The sequence below is a fragment of the Corvus brachyrhynchos genome, unplaced genomic scaffold, assembly GCF_000691975.1.
Source record: "Corvus brachyrhynchos isolate BGI_N302 unplaced genomic scaffold, ASM69197v1 scaffold142, whole genome shotgun sequence".
Classification (NCBI taxonomy): domain Eukaryota; kingdom Metazoa; phylum Chordata; class Aves; order Passeriformes; family Corvidae; genus Corvus; species Corvus brachyrhynchos.
The window spans coordinates 7,186,639-7,198,984 of record NW_008237226.1 but is presented as its reverse complement, the minus strand read 5'-3'; positions in this window follow the sequence as shown (position 1 = coordinate 7,198,984).

Here is a 12,346-nt window from a genome sequence, read left to right as displayed (position 1 = left end):
CAGAAGTTAAATAAGGGCGCTACAGAAATATTAGTCTGTTTTCATTCTCATACTGTGAGTGTAATGTACTGGAATTATAACTGTATGACTATCTTCTTTACTTGCTTTTCTCATTTTCTATGGTCAACATTATATTGAAATTATTGTAAGGGCAAACACCATTGTACAGTTACAAGTACTTTCAATAGGTAAAGTATACAGTATAAAGTCTCTACTGTTGCTAAGTAAATGTCATCTTCCCAAAACCCACTTGCAAATATTGATCAAGAATCTCAAGCTTTTTAACGAGCTCCTAAGTCAGAGTGAATTAGTTTATGCAGTTTCAGAACATTTATAGCTCCACTTATTACTATATGTTTTTAGGCTAACTAAGGATGTTGAATGATTTTTCATAATTTTCAGAATTGTAGAAGATGGCTACCCAACAGGCTGCAGGAACAAATTTCTGGGAGGTGAGGTGGTTTGCATTTCCTTCATGGAAAAGGTTTAACAAAGGTAGCCCATAAGTACTGAGGAAGCTGGCTGAGGTCATTCTATGGTGGCTCTCAACAATCTTCAGTGACTGGGATAGGTGCCTCAGGATTGGAAGAAAGCAAATCTTGCTTCTCTCTTTAAAAAGAGCAAGAAGATCCAGAGAACTATGAGTTTGTCATGCTCACGTCAGTCCCTGGGAAGATGATGGAACAACTAATCCTGGAAACCATTTCCAGGCACATGAAAGACAAGAAAGTGAACACGAGTAGTCACCATGAATTCACCATGATGATGTTTGACTAACCTGAGAACCTTCTATGATTATATCATTCTCTGAACTTCATAAGTTCACATATTAAGAGGCACTGTTAATAATTTTGAAACTTGATTCTGAAGGTAAATATAGTTCACATTTCTTTAATTATTATTTCTCCGTCTTTCCATTCTCCTTTTTCTTTCTAGATCTTTTTAGTCCCAAGGAACAGATATCACCAAGAATATCTCAGTTTCCGTTGTTTGCAATCACAATTTTTCAAAGTGTGTCATTTGTGGGTCAATAGATGATTAGCCTATCATTTTGTGAAGTGAGCCAAACTGTTGGAGATTCCTCCACTAATTTTCTGTAATCAAAATGACACCAAAGGAAAAAAAAACCCACCAACACTGTGGAAATAATCTAGTATTCCTCTCTTCACTTTACCAATCTATCTGAAAATCTGTGATAGTAGAGGGCAAGTATCAGGAGCAGAGTGGAGGTGTTATAGGATGTGTATACTTCCAGTCCTGTATCATTACGTTTCCACCCAATCTGTCACAAACCATAATGTACTTCGTACTAACAGCAAAAATGGAATTTTTACTCTGCAAAAATGGTGCTGAGTGTTGGAAGCTCAGTTTTCTGAAGTTCCCAAAAGCTATCATTCTCTACTTAAAGGAGGATACACTCCTGTAAATCAAAGGTCTGTGTAGTCAAGAATTATGTTTCCAAGAGGGATCCAGAAAGAACGTTTTAGAAATACAGTGTAAGCATCCTTTACCATGAAACTCTCCCAGCCTCCACAACTCTTTTGAAATCTTGGGATTTTTTTCATAATTTTTAGTGACCTTTTGTAGATCTTTATTGCACAAATTTGCTTGCTTTCTGAACACTTTTTACACTTTAACGTTCATATTGTTTTGTAGTAGGAGATTTCAAAGCCTAATTATGAAGATGTGAAAAATTTTTCTTCTATGAAAAGCTTACTTCTTTTTGTTTTGCCACCTGACCTTTTATGCTGTGCAGTTCTTGTACCATTTAACAATCATTCCCTATTTCCCCTTTCTATAACTACTCTGATTTTATAGACTTCTGTTTTAACAGTTCCCTTTTTTTTTTTTTTTTCTTTCAGGAACCTGCTAGTTTGCTTTACCCTTCTGCATCCATTTGTCCCAGCCCAGGGACAGACTCAAAGCCAGAATGCCTCAGCTCAACAAGGCATCTGCTTGTCTAACCATTTTTTCTTAGATATTATCTAAGCTTTGGACTTAAAGACAACTAAGATATTGTCTGATATACCATGCATAGCCATAGGTGCATAATTATAACTGGCAGATTATGATTCATAAAGAAGTTGTAAGATGTAGTTTGGATGTATCTTTTCCTCTTTATAAAAGCAGCTAGTTGTATCTCAAAGACTAGGCCTCTGTGGAAATTATAGTGCAGAGGCTTTTCCCTAAGACACTGAAACCATCACAGTCCATTGGGGGTGGGTGGCAGATGTCGCAACAGCTTTAACGAATGATAGCAGTGGTCACCACAAACATGGTTGAAAGAACTGGGAGAGCAAAGGCTCAGACTGATAGAGAAGGCATTCTGAGCAATGTCATGAAGCGCTGCTCCTGGGATAACAGCCAGGATGGAGGTAATAATTCCTGACAGAAAACGGGGGATGAATTCAGTCCAAAGGGCATTCATTCATAATGCAAAAGACTTTAGAGCAAGCAAAAGAAAAGTTTCAGATGTAATGAGCAAGGTGATACCTTATGAATTCTCATATCATGTGCAATTTTGGAATGTGGACAGAGCCAGCCAATAAAAAAACCCCATACTTTCTGTAATGAAGAAAAGGTATGTATGGAACTGTGCCTATATTTAAGCCTTCAGAGGTGTTAAGGTATTTTCTGACTATTAGGAGATTCAGAAGTTTTGAAACAAATTGGTTTGTTTTGGTTAAATACAGATTTTTGGATGTTAGCTATACATTTATCTGACAAAAAATTTTGGGCTTCTCTTAGTCTTTTTAGATATGTTGGACTATCTCATAGAGTGCCTGGAGAGATAAAAGCCTTTTCGTGCAAGTAAATGTGAAAAATGTATTGTGGAACAAGGTATCAGCTATGAATTTCTTACAATTTAAGTAGAAACGATGCATGGAGAGTAGAGTAAAAAAGGGAAAAAGCAAGCAATAAGACAAGTTTCCCACAACTGTCAGGTTCAATAGCCAGCGTACTTAGAAACAGTGTCAGAATATACACTGCCTATCTGAGGTTAGTAACTTGTCTCATGGATCTTTTTGCACAGCACGTGACTTTAGCTTTCTAAATAAACTGGGTACTGCCTTATCATTACTCTGTTTGTCTAATTTTATATTAATTTTTATAGATACACTTCTAGAAACAGAATTTCAGTGTGTGAAAATATTTCTGGAAATTTAATTAGAAGTTGCTGTGGATTTTCATTGAAGGCTTTTCCATTTTTTGCATCTCTGGAAAGCTCAGCCATGTAACAATTGTCTTCTACGAATAATTGCAAGTAGCATGATAGTACCTAGGTCAAGATACTGAACTAAAATACTTATACATTATAAAACATGCCAAATAACAAAAACCCTTTACAATAATTTGGATAATATAGCAGACTACTTACATATATTTAATAGCTAGTGAAAAAAAATCTAAATTCACTGAATAAAAGTTATATTTTGGTCAATGTTGAGCTGTACTAAATCGGTCATTCTGAGTATATTCCAAGGAGAACCTGAAAGGTCAAAAAAGTCAGTGCTTAAAAATATTTGTTCAGTGTGATGAAACTCTTGACCAAAAAAAGTTAAGTCACTGATTTCATACCTGCCTGGAAGATTATATTCTTCCCAAGCTCAAACTGAAGATTTGCCTCTGATACTTGAAACATGATTGTTTTTGAGAACATATGTCTGCATACATCTGGGACTTTCAGATTATCTTTTGGCACTAAAATTAATCAAAACAAATCAAAGCAAGTATTGTATGTATGAATTCACAGTGAAAAGAAAGGTTGAAAAAAGCTTTGTTGTAACTACCAGGTGGCTGTGCCATATCAGCCTTTGTCTCCTTTTCTAGCAACAGTGAAGAAACTAGTGATCAATATCTTGTCAAAATTGTAACTATGCCAGGACATTTTGGATGCATGAGGAATGTTAACTTTTTACTGAGACAGGTGCGGTCAATACCAGTTGTATTTTCCTTGAAAATGAGGTTCTGTGATTACAAAACTGAATGTGAAGTTCTGGTGAAGGACCTAGAATGCAGGTCTTATGAGAAATAGTTGAGAGGACTGGGGTTGTGTAGTGGGAGAAAAGGAGGCTCACAGGAAACCTGATTGTTCTCTACAACTGTCTGAAAGGAGGCTGCAAGGACATGGAGGTCTGTCTATTCTCCCTGGTAACAAGAGTCAGGATGAGATGAAATGGCCTCAGCTTGAGCCAGGGAAGATTTCATTTGGATATTAGGAAACTTTTCTTCACTGTAAAGCTGGTCAGGCTTTGGGACAGGGTGCCCGGAGAAGTGGCAGAGTCATCATCCCTGGAGGTATTTCAGAGACATGTAGATGTGACACTTAGGGACAGGGTTTAGTGCTCAACTTGGCAGTGGTGGGTTTATGGTTGGACTCAATGATTTTAAAGATCTTTTCCAACCCAAATGATTCTATGACTCTGATTATTTGTAATGCTGACTTTGTGGGCTACAAAATAAAAATCCATGCACAACTAATCTAGAACAGGTATAAGCATGCAACCTCAGTTCTGTTTAATTAGCCAAAATATACAAAACAATATTAATGCAAGTTTCGTCTTAATGAGAAGATATATGATATTTTATAATTTTTATATTTTTAATTTTCTTCTGTTGCAGTAAAAGCAAAGTAATGAATTGTCAGAATCTAGAATAAATGAGGTAAGCGTTTTTTTGAGTGTGTATTTTTTAAGATTTTGGTATAGTGGACTGGATGAAGGATTAACCTTGGCACTGATCTTCTTGTTATTCTTAGGATATTGGGAACAGGTAAAGGGATTCTCCTTTTCTTTGTATTAACTTGCCAGGAAGGAAGATGTATGGTGAATACACACAGCCATGGCAAATGCTGCAAAAACCATTTCCCTGGATAAAGTAATTTTACCTTATCTTCCTCTGTTTTAATGCTAGATGCATAAAAATTATTATCATCATCACCATAAGCCTTCTGCTGTAGAAATGAGAATCCTGGAAGTCCTGAGAAAGCGGCAGGTAGAGAAAGGTAGGAGGTGAGGAGGTCAAAAAGCATAAAATTGTTACCCGAGTATCTGTAATAGTGCTTTAGCCATAGCTGGACCATCTCTGCAAATTACCACCATGTAATATCTTTGGTCCAAAGACCATCTGTAGTGAAATAGAAAAAACTTTTTGGAAATACATTTTTAATGCATCACACCTGAAGGATATTTCTATTTGCTGTTTTATTCATCAAGCGAATATTATATAAGCATTTTTTAATATAAGGAAAACACACAATAGATTAACTTTGACACCTGGCTCTTCTACTATAGGTGCAGAACTGGGCTGAAATAAAGGTGTGCTCAGAACAGCAGTTCTGGAAATACCCTAGAGAAAAATAGATTTTTATCACTACATATCCATTTTCAAAAAAAAAACCTGCCAGAACAAGTTTCATCAAAACCCTTTCTACCAGAACTTCATCTCTAGTGGTGGCCAATAGGGGATGCTAAAGAAGCAGAATAGGGATAAAGTAGGATCATTTTCACAAAATATTATTCAATCTGTATGTAGTTTAATGACCTCCCCTGCCTGTAGTTGCATCCAAGTCATTGTGTTTAATAGCTATTGATACCCCCTATCCTGCACAAATTTGTCTAATTCAGCTAAATTTGTCTAATGCACCTTTAAAACAGCCTGTAGCAAGAAGTTACACGATTTCATTGTGTTGTGTGAAAATGGTGTTTATTTTCAAAATACTGCTAATTCCACTGTGTGCTCCTTCTTGCTTTTTGCAACACTGAATAAACATTGTTTATTCACTTCAGTTATGCTCTTTATTTGCTCATAGATGTCTGTACAGTTGCCTAATCTATTTTCTCCTAAATCATTTATACATAGATCTGTTTGCTAAGTTTTTACTTCTGGTAAAGGAAGTAAAAGTCCCTCACCTTGTATGTTGGTACAGAATTTTTTGCCAGGAAAACCCATTTTCTGTGAAACCCTGAGCTTGATATTCCCTATAAAATGGAAGAAACCACAAAGTTCAGGACTTTTCCCATTGTTTCCATCTGAATACACAGTCCAGAAGCAGCTGCTTTTGCAGAGTACACACAAAACATCAACCAGGTGGACCCTGGTAATGGCAGAGTCATCTCAAATTGCAGTTTACAGTCTGTCTGTAGAACCACCCACTTTCATGAGATAGTTTAGCTGCTAGTCTGGACTGTTGCTAGTCTAAAAAATTAACATAAAGTAGCAGTATCATATTAGTAGCACAATAACAACATAGTCAAGTTCTTTAGTGTTCTGTACCTTTAACTGAAGCTTTTCCAAGAACAAAAAAATGGCTTCAGATCTTTATTGTACTGAATCATTAAAATAAATACAGCAAAAAATTCTTTAAACATATCTAAAGGTTGTATCTTTCGGTCTCCATGCAATCCTGAAATACACTATTTTTCTCCTATTTTATCTATCAGGTTGGAAATATAATTGACTAGTTCTAAGAAATATGTCTCTGTCTCTGTGTTTTTCTTTTGTTAAATTTGTTTTATTGTCCATTCTACTGACTTCCTCTGTGATGCTGAGTATCCCACATGAAAGTATGTCCTTTCATCTTGTTTTTTTTCCCAGATGGCTGACACTTCAAAGGAATTCAATTTGGAAACACTTTACTATCTACATATGAAGTACAATCTACATCTAAAAATATGAAATGTGTTCCTTTCTGAAATGTAGATGATAGGAGTCTTGTTTTCTCATTTTGGCCCAATGGGACAGTGTTAACTCCCAACGGGAGTTCTTGGCTGGTATGGTAGCTTTTTAAGGCTCTATGGTTAGACTTATAGAAGATGAAACTTGGGACTAGAATCTACCTTCCCAATTTAGAAGTCTAGTTTGTCTTAAATTGGTCCTCAGGGCAGGCCTGGCCTTGTGCTCCATGCTGGACTTTCTGCATTTCACATTGAAATCTCACTGCAGAAAAAGCAAAAACAGGCCTGGTGAGAAGAATCATAAATTCAGATGTCCTGCTATCAACACGGCAGGAGTCTGCTCCAAACAGCAGAACAGACCCATGGCCCTTCCTGCCTGTGACCCTCCTGTCCTGGCCAGCTGAGCTCCTGGATTTTTCATGGCTCATCTGGAGGAGGAGAGTGGGGCACGTCATCCCTCGCTGTACTCGTTGTTATTTTGGACTGTGCCTCTTGCGGGTGTTGCATAAAATAAACCTGGAGTCTACTTTGCTCTGTGGCCATTACAGAAACATTGTATACTATGTTAGATGAGAGCTGTTTTCCAGTTACCATGACTAGTTCGTGAAATGAGTCTGGACCATCAAAATGATTAGAGTGATGGAGCCCTCCTCCTACAAGGAAAGGCTGAAAGAATTGAGTTTCTAAAGGAAGCCTGAAGGAAAGATTGAGATACTATTGCAAGAACATGTGGTGACAGGACAAGGAGAAATGGATTCAAGCTAAAAGAAAGATTTAGATGAGATATTAAGAAGAAATTCTTTACTGTGAGGATGGTTAGGCACTGGAACAGGTTGCCCAGAGAAGCTGTGCATGCCCCATCCCTGGAAGTGTTTAAGGCTACACTGGATGAAGATCTGAGCAGCCTGGTCTGCTGGTTGGTATCCCTGCTCATAGCACAGGTCTTGGAACATGATCTTGAAGGTTCCTTCCAATCCAGGCCATTCTAATTTTCTGTGATTCTCTTTGAAGACGTCTAGGCAGATTTTTCCTTAAGGGTGTGGAGCTTGGGCAGGAGGCATAAGTATAGCTGCCCAAACTCACCATTTTCAGAGCATGCACAAGAAAACATATTTAAAGGGGTAAGAAAATTTTGAAGATATGAATAAATTTACAAAACTCAGTGCTGAAAAGGTCTGTAAAGCAGGCAGACTGGAAAAGCCATCTGCGACACCATTAAGTTTTGGTGCCCACCTTGCAGATAAAGGAGGACTTTGTCAGACTAAATCTCAAAAGGAAGGTTTTTTACACAATGTCACACTTCTCCAGTAAAGTCAGCGACAAAATGGAGCTGCAGAATAAGTAATGTAACACTATAAATTTAACTAGACAACTGCTTTCTTGTTTACTCTTGCAAGCCTCTGTCTGGATAATTAATGGTTGTACAATCAATGCAATTAAAGATAAAAAATTTTCACTAAAATTTTCAAAACAAGTTTTTAACCAGTGTTCATATAACTGCTTCTCTTGGATCATTATTGGTATTAGATAGCCTAAAACATGCAATGCAAGTAAAATACTGAGAGATCAGTTGCTCTACCAATGCCTTGAGAGGCCTCCTAGAAACAGAGACTAGACAGGAGTAAGGTAATAAAGGTAGGTATTGATTTGAAAGGCCTTCAAAGGTACCCCCTGGGGAGCCAGAGGCTACTGCCAAAATAGACCCCAAGTTGGACAACAGGTCACGAGTTCTTCACACTTTTATAGGTTTGGTTCATTTGCATATCAGGGTTAATTCTCCAATTAAAGCTTCAGTTTAATGATGTAATTCCCCTCAGCTTGCCCCCCTTTCAGAGACTTTTGGTTTACACATTTTGGGCCTAGGACAGTCTGAGTGTCCTTGGAGAGCAGGCCTGGAGAGGCTTTGTTATGTCTACCTAGCACGAGAGAGCAGAAGTTAACAGGCTACAAGAAACTTCAGAGTTACACACTAGGCAGTACAGGATTTCAAAAATATGAAAGTTAAAACCTAAGGCATCACTACAAGAAAACATAGGCAGTACATGGAGAATGTCCTGTCCTGTCTCAGCTGCTTTGCTTCAGAAATAACGTGCCTTTGAAAGAAGTTTTAAACTTTGGTGGTGGATTATCTTGTGAGTTTGGACCAACACAGCAACAGTCATTTATAAAGGCTTTGGAGACTTGGTAAAATTAATACCAGATATTTTAATAAGGGACATATAATAGAAGTAGAAGATGATTTTTTTTCTTCCCTTTGGATAAAATCTCTGCCATTGTAGTGAGGTAAGTAAAGATTTGAGAGAAAAAATAGTGAAAGAGAGTTATAATAAATTCACTTCTTGGCACATTAAATTCTTTAATATGTATAAAAAGTGATTATTTTTTCTGTATTTTGAATACTTCCAGTTCAAATTCTTGTTAAAAAGGAACCTATTATAGAAAAAACCTTCATTCTTCAATCTGTTTTTCTATATTTAATAAACACTGATAAAGGCTCAATAAAAAAGAACTTAATCAAAAGCTTGCAAGGGAAGACACATTCTCCTAAAACACAAAAGCATAGTATAACCTAAAAGAAGCTGCAGTTAATCAAGTGTGTAATATGAGGCAAATAATCTGTACTCAGGCAGCAACGTATATTTACAGTGTTTACTTCTTGATGATGTTGTAGAATAAGTAAAAAAAAGGCCAGACATTCAATGCTATATCTGAATTTTATCTGATCCTAGATTTATTTTTCCTTTAGATCTGAAGGCCTGAAAGTCATTTTAGTCTAAGTGATATTTGTTGTTATCACTAAACAAATCAGATTTGATTTTCTTGTTACAAATACAAACTTATCTCTCTCATAGAGTTGTCTGCAAACGTTTAAAGCTCTTGCGCCAAACTGCAGGAATTTTAAACAGGCAAACACAAACTACCTTGTGAATCTTCTGGGTTGCTTCTTTAGGCTTTCATTACTTTTAAATAAGGATTTGAACTTGTCACTGTTCATTCTGTAAATAACAGACTAATATTCCTTAAAGATTTTTAGAGAGAAAACATAATTCACATGCAATCAGATAAGAGAGTTTTCACTAACTTATTCAAGATGTGATGTGTAATGTTCTTGAAGTGAATTGCCAACACAAAGTTTTTCTATTAAAATAAACCTCTGGGAACTGAGGTTGTTGAAACTTTCTGTATTATGATCAGTAATACCTTGCCTAAGAAGTGTACGCAATTTAACTTTGAGATAGTTAATTTAATTTCCAAAGTGTCTCTAGGAAAGAGTTTCTTCCAATTATCAAAAAGACAAAAATTGTAAATAAAGTACTGAGGGAGATGTTTCACTGAGAAGAGTTTGGCTTTGAATCATCTCTGCACTTCATTATCCTCCAATCAAGCAATCAAATTTCTTCACTTCTGGAATTCACATTCTGCTGATTATCATTTATGTCCTTTAATTGGTTACACTGTAATTTCTGGCTAGACCCTTATGAACAAAAGGATTGTTACTGATGGCTCATTCACAGTTTTAGTCCCCTTTTTGTAGTTGGCTAGCAGATTCCCTCCAGATTTCTCTATCATCACCTACACAGCTCTCCCACTGGCTATAAAATACTGCAGCAGCTTGTAGGTAATTGATCAGACAAGTGAACTGTAAAATATTCATTTTCTACTTCAACAGCTAGATAAATCTCTTGGGAAGTGGATGAAAATATTGCTTATGCACATCAGGGTTGGTTTAGTAATAGCAAGGTTGCTGATAAGCAGGGGTCTGCTACAGAGTTAATGCTTAATTCTGTTCCACGCCAGAGGTGGGGAAGTGTGCGGTCTCCCTTTGCCTGCAGCTAGGAGTCTCATTACACACAAAACCCCAGGCATCAACACCAGTGCACCAGCCATGGTGCTTCAGGGATGGTGCTTCCTGTTTTAATTAATCAGGTTCATCTCAGTGTAATATGCCAGGGAACAAATTAACACTTAGTTACTGTAACCAACATACTTAAAACCAAAACATTAATGAACTGGAGAGCAGGAGTGAAAAGGGTCTGACAGAAGAGGGAGAGGAAAAATAAAACCTGCTTTTTACCTTTTTCATTAACAGTAATTTTTACAATCTCACTTTATGAGGTTTTTTTTTTTTTGCACCAAGTTTTCAAAAATCTGTCAAAGTGCTTTAATTAAAAGCATTCAAAAGTGACTGCGAGAGGATCAGCAGAAGATAGTGAATTATTTTCATCTTTATCTTGCTGGGTTGCCATAGTAAGACAATCTGAAGGGATTTAGCAATAGCTTTGTTTCTGACTTGTACTAAATGTGTATTAAACAACCTTCCTCAAGCCCAGACTATATTAATCAGAAAATGCATGCAGTCCCTTCACCTGCTTTCTTCTCACACAAGAAGGAGAAGTCTAAGCTTTAACTATTGGAATATTAACAGCAGTTTTTAATCTGAGTGGTTTGTTTTTGAAGCAGCAGAGAACATACATTAGTTTTCCATGTCCTTGGAGTGTGGTGTCAGTCAGCTTAAGATGAGACATTTGAAATAAAAAATAATCAAGGCTATGTATACCACAGCAGTTGTGACCACCTGGGGAAGACAAACGGAGCACTACAATTTTGCAGTAAAAAAGCAAGTGTATTATAGGTGCTGCAGCATCTAATCTAGAGATGTTAACAAGTAAACCAACCTTTCTTGGATCAGAATAGTCATTTGTTTTAAGAACAGAAGGTGGATCCATGTTGCTTTCCATATCAGTTAACCTCCGATGATTTAAATTCAGTGCCAGAGAAAATTATGGTAATAAATCAGTCAATCAGAAAATTTGGAGAGCCCTCTAACACTGGGCAGCATTATCCAAACATACTTTTCCCCCATTATACTAGTAAACAGATTTGTTCACACATAATCATGGTTTTGAGGTGAACCACCCCCAGGCTGGAATCAGTTCCATTAAAAATGCATGTCATGGCATTCAAGGACTCTCTCAGGTATTGTCTAGTTCCTTGACAACCCAAATATACTGAAATGTGTTCCATCACACCCACAGACAAAGCAGGCTGTGCATCTTCTGCCTTCAGCTAGACTCACATTTTTTTGTATGCTTTCTATAATTTTTGATGCAACTAAAGCAAATAACTTCCTTCATAAGCATTCTGAAAAACATATTCTGGGTTTGTAGTATCCCAGGTGCAGAGTGCTGTATCTCACTGGTGGAGATGAAAGTACCTATTTATAATGAGAAAACTATTCAAAACAAAGAAACATTAGAAAGCACTACAAAGCAAAGAAACACAAATGAAAACAAATACTGGAAGTAGTACACAGTAGTCCCTTTTGTGGTTCTTGATACAATAAATCATGCTATTTAACACGTCCTAAATTCTCATTCAGTTAAAAAAGATAATTAAAAACAAAAGTAAAGTTCTGCTAATAATGAACTGATAATGAAGTGTCTAATAACTGTGTGCAACCTTTGCTCTTTGAATGCCATTTGTGATGATGACAATGCATTTAAAGGAAAACAAATGGATCAGAAAGTCTTTTCTAGCTAGGATTGAAATTATATTATTTCCTCTAATTCCTCTAATATGTATTTAAAGTAAAACAACTCCCTTCCCTTCCCTTCCCTTCCCTTCCCTTCCCTTCCCTTCCCTTCCCTTCCCTTCCCTTCCCTTCCCTT